This window comes from Lucilia sericata, unplaced genomic scaffold, assembly GCF_015586225.1.
Source record: "Lucilia sericata isolate MDLA Ls3-8-SP2 unplaced genomic scaffold, ASM1558622v1 Contig002073F_arrow, whole genome shotgun sequence".
Lineage (NCBI taxonomy): Eukaryota > Metazoa > Arthropoda > Insecta > Diptera > Calliphoridae > Lucilia > Lucilia sericata.
This window is the reverse complement of record NW_023995926.1, coordinates 60,707-69,590: the sequence shown is the minus strand read 5'-3', so window position 1 is coordinate 69,590 and position 8,884 is coordinate 60,707. Positions and strand designations below refer to the sequence as shown.

Below are 8,884 nucleotides of genomic sequence, written 5' to 3'. Positions count from 1 at the left end.
CTTGAAGAGCAGGAAAAAACACAAGAAAACGGAAACAGAGCTCTATACATGACAACAGAAGACACATTTTTGTTTTGCTAAAAAAGACCTAATTAAAAACCATATTATTAAAATAAAATTTCTAGTATCATTCTAAATAACAATTGACGTCATTCACAAATAAACACACTTTAAGTTTACTCCAGTTTGTCTTTATTTTTTTATCTAACATCTTACAATGTAAAATAATTTATTTCTTTGCCTAAGTTGAACTCTCGTTTCATCTGTCTATTGTTTAGCACATTTTAATTAGGCAAAAGTTCATTAGCAGAAAAGAAAGAAAACCAAAATGTATAAGTAATAGACAAACACAAGCCTGGTAACATAGGTAGACAGGTGTAAATGTAGTAGCTAGAGATGATGCAACAATTCTTTATAGTTTCTTTTTAAGTCTGGGTAAAAATACATTTCTATTGACATGTGTATAACTGTCAGTAGTTTTCTTTAAATGAATAAGTGGTTTAGTTTTCTTTTAGTTTATTTTCACAATACAATTAACAGATTTTTAATTAACATGTCAATATTATTTAATGCATTTCATTAGAATTTTAAAAGAAGCTGAGATTTTATTAAAATATAGAGCAGTTTAGTAGGATTTAAAGTGGCATAGTGAAACAGTGATAAAAAGAAATAATTTTACAGAAAAATTTAAATAACACAAAACCGGTAAAAATTATTTATTTAAAGCAAACAAAGTGTTAACTAAAAATATAAACTAATTGTGTGGAAAAAAATTTTCTAAATTAACCAAAAGTTTTCTTAAATTTGTATAATTCAACATAAATTAAAGTTGGTTTCATCACACATTCCCACTTAATACCTCTAAGCTGGAAAGGAAACAAAAAAAAAGGAAACCCACACATAAATTGTAGCAAAACTATTTTTCTCAACATTTGCAACCACATGTGTCAACCACATTAGCAGTATTATTATCATACCAAGTCCAGGCAAAAGTAACAACAAAACCTAAAAATATGATAAATTCTGTATCATTTGCAGTAACATTAAACATCATTTCCCCAAAAGAAAACAAAGAAATTATAACAACTAAAATAATAAAACAAAGTTCTTATTGTATATAAAAAAACAACAACAACAACAAATATAATATATGAAATAAGAATATTAAAATGAAAATGAAACTGAAACTAGCCAACTTTATGCTAAAGAAAAAAAAGTTTGTAACTATGGTCTTTTCAACCAAATTATCCAACTAATGTGGTTTTTACAGCAGAATAAAGAAAAATGTCTTTAAATTTAAAAACAAAAAGCCCAAGGTCGATTTCCTGAGTAGATAAGCCCTTACTCTAAAGCAAAAGTCATTTAGGATTTTGAATCGCCTGCTAAGGATATAAATGGTTTATATTCGTTGGAACTATTCGTGCCAGAATTATATTTTTTTATATTTTTAATTTGTTTATTAAATCGTAAGATCTTTAAGTGTTTCTTTAAGCACCAAGAAAAAAGCATATGTAGGAAAATAGTCAAATATAGACAGATTTATAATTTATGTGCCAAATTTGTAAAATGTAGCAATGACAGCAAGACTTAGACAGAATATGTACAGGCAGCTTGACAAATTATATTTCTAAACTTTGGCAGCCAATAAAAATAGACAAATAATGGAAGACATACCAGCAAATACGGAGAAAACAAACAAACTAGAACAAAACTAGAATAGAACTAGAATAGAACTAGAATAGAACTAGAACAGAACTAGAACAGAACTAGAACAGAACTAGAACAGAAACTAGAACAGAACTAGAACAGAACTAGAACAGAACTAGAACAGAACTAGAACAGAACTAGAACAGAACTAGAACAGAACTAGAACAGAACTAGAACAGAACTAGAACAGAACTAGAACAGAACTAGAACAGAACTAGAACAGAACTAGAACAGAACTAGAACAGAACTAGAACAGAACTAGAACAGAACTAGAACAGAACTAGAACAGAACTAGAACAGAACTAGAACAGAACTAGAACAGAACTAGAACAGAACTAGAACAGAACTAGAACAGAACTAGAACAGAACTAGAACAGAACTAGAACAGAACTAGAACAGAACTAGAACAGAACTAGAACAGAACTAGAACAGAACTAGAACAGAACTAGAACAGAACTAGAACAGAACTAGAACAGAACTAAAACAGAACTAGAACAGAACTAGAACAGAACTAGAACAGAACTAGAACAGAACTAGAACAGAACTAGAACAGAACTAGAACAGAACTAGAACAGAACTAGAACAGAACTAGAACAGAACTAGAACAGAACTAGAACAGAACTAGAACAGAACTAGAACAGAACTAGAACAGAACTAGAACAGAACTAAACAGAACTAGAACAGAACTAGAACAGAACTAGAACAGAACTAGAACAGAACTAGAACAGAACTAGAACAGAACTAGAACAGAACTAGAACAGAACTAGAACAAACTAGAACAGAACTAGAACAGAACTAGAACAGAACTAGAACAGAACTAGAACAGAACTAGAGCAGAACTAGAACAGAACTAGAACAGAACTAGAAAGAACTAGAACAGAACTAGAACAGAACTAGAACAGAACTAGAACAGAACTAGAACAGAACTAGAACAGAACTAGAACAGAACTAGAACAGAACTAGAACAGAACTAGAACAGAACTAGAACAGAACTAGAAGAGAACTAGAACAGAACTAGAACAGAACTAGAACAGAACTAGAACAGAACTAGAACAGAACTAGAACAGAACTAGAACAGAACTAGAAGAGAACTAGAAGAGAACTAGAACAGAACTAGAACAGAACTAGAACAGAACTAGAACAGAGCTAGAACAGAAACTAGAACAGAACTAGAACAGAACTAGAAACAGAACTAGAACAGAACTAGAACAGAACTAGAACAGAACTAGAACAGAACTAGAACAGAACTAGAACAGAACTAAAACAGAACTAGAAAAACAGAACAGAACTAGAACAGAACTAGAACAGAACTAGAACAGAACTAGAACAGAACTAGAACAGAACTAGAACAGAACTAGAACAGAACTAGAGAACTAGAACAGAACTAGAACAGAACTAGAACAGAACTAGAACAGAACTAGAACAGAACTAGAACAGAACTAGAACAGAACTAGAACAGAACTAGAAAGAACTAGAACAGAACTAGAACAGAACTAGAACAGAACTAGAACAGAACTAGAACAGAACTAGAACAGAACTAGAACAGAACTAGAACAGAACTAGAACAGAATAGAACAGAACTAGAACAGAACTAGAACAGAACTAGAACAGAACTAGAACAGAACTAGAACAGAACTAGAACAGAACTAGAACAGAACTAGAACAGAACTAGAACAGAACTAGACACAGAACTAGAACAGAACTAGAACAGAACTAGAACAGAACTAGAACAGAACTAGAACAGAACTAGAACAGAACTAGAACAGAACTAGAAACAGAACTAGAACAGAACTAGAACAGAACTAGAACAGAACTAGAACAGAACTAGAACAGAACTAGAACAGAACTAGAACAGAACTAGAACAGAACTAGAACAGAACTAGAACAGAACTAGAAAGAACTAGAACAGAACTAGAACAGAACTAGAACAAACTAGAACAGAACTAGAACAGAACTAGAACAGAACTAGAACAGAACCAGAACAGAACTAGAACAAACTAGAACAGAACTAGAACAGAACTAGAACAGAACTAGAACAGAACTGGAACAGAACTAGAACAGAACTAGAACAGAACTAGAACAGAACTAGAACAGAACTAGAACAGAACTAGAACAGAACTAGAACAGAACTAGAACAGAACTAGAACAGAACTAGAACAGAACTAGAACAGAACTAGAACAGAACTAGAACAGAACTAGAACAGAACTAGAACAGAACTAGAACAGAACTAGAACAGAACTAGAACAGAACTAGAACAGAACTAGAACAGAACTAGAACAGAACTAGAACAGAACTAGAACAGAACTAGAACAGAACTAGAACAGAACTAGAACAGAACTAGAACAGAACTAGAACAGAACTAGAACAGTACTAGAACAGAACTAGAACAGAACTAGAACAGAACTAGAACAGAACTAGAACAGAACTAGAACAGAACTAGAACAGAACTAGAACAGAACTAGAACAGAACTAGAACAGAACTAGAACAGAACTAGAACAGAACTAGAACAGAACTAGAACAGAACTAGAACAGAACTAGAACAGAACTAGAACAGAACTAGAACAGAACTAGAACAGAACTAGAACAGAACTAGAACAGAACTAGAACAGAACTAGAACAGAACTAGAACAGAACTAGAACAGAACTAGAACAGAACTAGAACAGAACTAGAACAGAACTAGAACAGAACTAGAACAGAACTAGAACAGAACTAGAACAGAACTAGAACAGAACTAGAACAGAACTAGAACAGAACTAGAACAGAACTAGAACAGAACTAGAACAGAACTAGAACAGAACTAGAACAGAACTAGAACAGAACTAGAACAGAACTAGAACAGAACTAGAACAGAACTAGAACAGAACTAGAACAGAACTAGAACAGAACTAGAACAGAACTAGAACAGAACTAGAACAGAACTAGAACAGAACTAGAACAGAACTAGAACAGAACTAGAACAGAACTAGAACAGAACTAGAACAGAACTAGAACAGAACTAGAACAGAACTAGAACAGAACTAGAACAGAACTAGAACAGAACTAGAACAGAACTAGAACAGAACTAGAACAGAACTAGAACAGAACTAGAACAGAACTAGAACAGAACTAGAACAGAACTAGAACAGAACTAGAACAGAACTAGAACAGAACTAGAACAGAACTAGAACAGAACTAGAACAGAACTAGAACAGAACTAGAAAAGAACTAGAAGAGAACTAGAACAGAACTAGAACAGAACTAGAAGAGAACTAGAACAGAACTAGAACAGAACTAGAACAGAACTAGAACAGAACTAGAACAGAACTAGAACATAACTAGAACAGAACTAGAACAGAACTAGAACAGAACTAGAACAGAACTGGAACAGAACTAGAACAGAACTAGAACAGAACTAGAACAGAACTAGAACAGAACTAGAAACAGAACTAGAACAGAACTAGAACAGAACTAGAACAGAACTAGAACAGAACTAACAGAACTAGAACAGAACTAGAACAGAACTAGAACAGAACTAGAACAGAACTAGAACAGAACTAGAACAGAACAGAACTAGAACAGAACTAGAACAGAACTAGAACAGAACTAGAACAGAACTAGAACAGAACTAGAACAGAACTAGAACAGAACTAGAACAGAACTAGAACAGAACTAGAACAGAACTAGAACAGAACTAGAACATAACTCGAAACTAGAATAGAACTAGAATAGATCAGAAAATTAAATTTTTCTTTTCTATTTAGGAAAATTTAAACTTTATTTTCTCAGTGTATGTATGTATATTTTTTGTCATTCTCCAAAGTGTTTGAAACCCCTATTAACCAAAAGAAAAAAAGGAAAGATTTTGACCGACTAAATAGTTTATAAAGAACTGAACTAACTAAATGCAACATTATTTTTATGTCTTCTTTTGTTGCTGTTGTTGTCTTGTTTTCTAAATATAAAACTATTTTTGCATTTTAAGGCTTTTTAGCAAAAGTTTTTGTTACCAACTAGAGTTTAGAAGTAGAGTGTTAAGTATTTTGGTTGTGAAATGTTTATGTTTATGAATATTTGAGTTGAGGATAAAAAAATGAAAAAAAAAGAAATGCATATACTGGAAAAATCTAAACAATTTCTTAAGAAAAAAAAATGCAAAATTTTTTTAGTCTTTTGTTTCAATGTTTAAAGTTTTTGGCAGAAAGTTTTTGGATGAACTGAGCAGCTAAGAAAAAAAAAAACTATAACTGTTTATAAAGATTTAGGTTAATATTTTTTGAGTTAAGTTGAAATAAGTTGTTTTTTTTTTAATAAAATTTAAAAACTGGGTTATGAGCTTATAACAGGAATTTAAAAAAATTTAATAATTTAAAGAATTTTAAATTTCTGCTAAATTTTAATAAGTTGAAATAATTATAACACTTTTTGTTTTTTAAAAAACATCAACTTACTTTCTAACTTTGTGATTTTTAGTTGCTTTTCAAGAAAACTATAATTTGCTTAAGGTTATAGTTTTTATAAAAACAAACACCTTTTTCCATTTAAAAACATTCATATTCATGCAAACATTTTTGAGCTTTACAGCTGTTGTAAAAAAGGATGTAAAATTTTGTTTAAAAAACTAACAGAAACATTCTTTTAGCTAAAAGCATAATTATAATAATAAATAAGTACAAAATATGGAAAAAAAATAATAATAATTGCAAGAAATAAGTTGTGGTTGCTAGTAAAGAAGAAAAAAAATTGTTAAACATTAACAATTTTCTGGTTGTTTTCCTTTTTTTGTAGGTTTTCTTTCTTTTCTGCATAACATTTCTAAAGTGTGAGTACAACTTTTAAAATATTATATTTATATTCTTTTAAAGTTGGAGGTTACAAAACGTTTTCAGTTACAAAAATAGTTTCAAAAGAATTACAAACGTTTTAAAGTAAGATGGTAAATATGTTTTTTAAACTACAGAAAGGGAATAAATTACAGCATATTCTAAGGCAAAAGAAAAACAGTATCAAAAAGAAATGATAATTGTAGAAAATAGTGTAAAATTAATTATAAATACATTTTAATTATTTATTACTAGTTTTATCCCTAGAACAGTACTAGAACAGAACTAGACAGAACTAGAACAGAACTAGAACAGAACTAGAACAGAACTAGAACAGAACTAGCAGAACTAGAACAGAACTAGAACAGAACTAGACCAGAACTAGAACAGAACTAGAACTAGAACAGAACAGAACTAGAACAGAACTAGAACAGAACTAGAACAGAACTAGAACAGAACTAGAACAGAACTAGAACAGAACTAGAACAGAACTAGAACAGAACTAGAACAGAACTAGAACAGAACTAGAACAGAACTAGAACAGAACTAGAACAGAACTAGATCAGAACTAGAACAGAATGAGAACAGAACTAGAACAGAACTAGAACAGAACTAGAACAGAACTAGAACAGAACTAGAACAGAACTAGAACAGAACTAGAACAGAACTAGAACAGAACTAGAACAGAACTAGAACAGATCTAGAACAGAACTAGAACAGAACTAGAACAGAACTAGAACAGAACTAGAACAGAACTAGAACTGAACTAGAACAGAACTAGAACAGTTAGTTAGTTAGTTAGTTAGTTAGTTAGTTAGTTAGTTAGTTAGTTAGTAGTAGTTAGTTAGTTAGTTAGTTAGTTAGTTAGTTAGTTAGTTAGTTAGTTAGTTAGTTAGTTAGTTAGTTAGTTAGTTAGTTAGTTAGTTAGTTAGTAGTTAGTTAGTTAGTTAGTTAGTTAGTTAGTTAGTTAGTTAGTTAGTTAGTTAGTTAGTAGTTAGTTAGTAGTTAGTTAGTTAGTTAGTTAGTTAGTAGTTAGTTAGTTAGTTAGTTAGTTAGTTAGTTAGTTAGTTAGTTAGTTAGTTAGTTAGTTAGTTAGTTAGTTAGTTAGTTAGTTAGTTAGTTAGTTAGTTAGTAGTTAGTTAGTTAGTTAGTTAGTTAGTTAGTTAGTTAGTTAGTTAGTTAGTTAGTTAGTTAGTAGTTAGTTAGTAGTTAGTTAGTTAGTAGTTAGTTAGTTAGTTAGTTAGTTAGTTAGTTAGTTAGTTAGTTAGTTAGTTAGTTAGTTAGTTAGTTAGTTAGTTAGTTAGTAGTTAGTTAGTTAGTTAGTTAGTTAGTTAGTTAGTTAGTTAGTTAGTTAGTTAGTTAGTAGTTAGTTAGTTAGTTAGTTAGGTAGTTAGTTAGTTAGTTAGTTAGTTAGTAGTTAGTAGTTAGTTAGTTAGTAGTTAGTTAGTTAGTTAGTTAGTTAGTTAGTAGTTAGTTAGTTAGTTAGTTAGTTAGTTAGTTAGTTAGTTAGTAGTTAGTTAGTTAGTTAGTTAGTTAGTTAGTTAGTTAGTTAGTTAGTAGTTAGTTAGTTAGTTAGTTAGTTAGTGTTAGTATTAGTTAGTTAGTTAGTTAGTTAGTAGTTAGTTAGTTAGTTAGTTGTTAGTGGTAGTTAGTTAGTTAGTTAGTTAGTTAGTTAGTAGTTAGTTAGTTAGTAGTTAGTAGTTAGTTAGTAGTAGTTAGTTAGTAGTTAGTTAGTAGTAGTTAGTAGTCGTAGTTAGTTAGTTAGTGAGTTAGTTAGTTAGTTAGTTAGTAGTTAGTTAGTTAGTTAGTTAGTTAGTTAGTTAGTTCGTTAGTAGTAGTAGTTAGTTAGTTAGTTAGTAGTTAGTTAGTTAGTGTAGTTAGTTAGTTAGTTAGTTAGTTAGTTAGTTAGTTAGTTAGTTAGTAGTTAGTTAGTTAGTTAGTTAGTAGTTAGTGTTAGTAGTTAGTAGTAGTTAGTTAGTTAGTTAGTTAGTAGTAGTTAGTAGTAGTTAGTTAGTTAGTTAGTTAGTAGTAGTTATTCAGTCAGTCACACCACGACCTATCAGAGACAATTTGCATTTCCTTTAAACAATCTTCTACCTTCAAAGATTTTTCCCTTTCAAACCCCTTTTCCTGCTTTTGTATAATTAAAACAATTTTTCCGTATTAAACACTTTACACATCATATCCCTTTTCCAAAAATGACGAAACATAACTTTGTATATTATGCTGTCTTATAGGCCATAAACTTCTCACTAAATGGCGCCTAAACTGTATGTTATAATACCAAAATTTTATTTAATAACACCTATAAAAATGAGCAAATAAAATAAATAAAAACACAAATAATAAACATTGGTATTAAATATATAAAAATT

At 30.5% G+C, this 8,884-nt stretch overlaps 1 protein-coding gene across 3 annotated transcripts in view; it reads left to right on the top strand.

The window, feature by feature from the left end:
• The first annotated feature begins 629 nt into the window (after nucleotides 1–629).
• The window catches only part of LOC119613341, a 62,669-nt gene continuing 54,414 nt past the window's right edge, over nucleotides 630–8,884 (top strand). The window contains exon 1 of one of the 3 annotated variants that reach the window (XM_037969359.1): nucleotides 630–705. The gene's annotated coding sequence lies outside the window, so the exon portion shown is untranslated. Of the gene's footprint in view, nucleotides 706–742; nucleotides 993–8,884 lie in introns of those variants that run through there. The other 2 variants (XM_037969361.1, XM_037969360.1) reach the window with 2 other exon arrangements.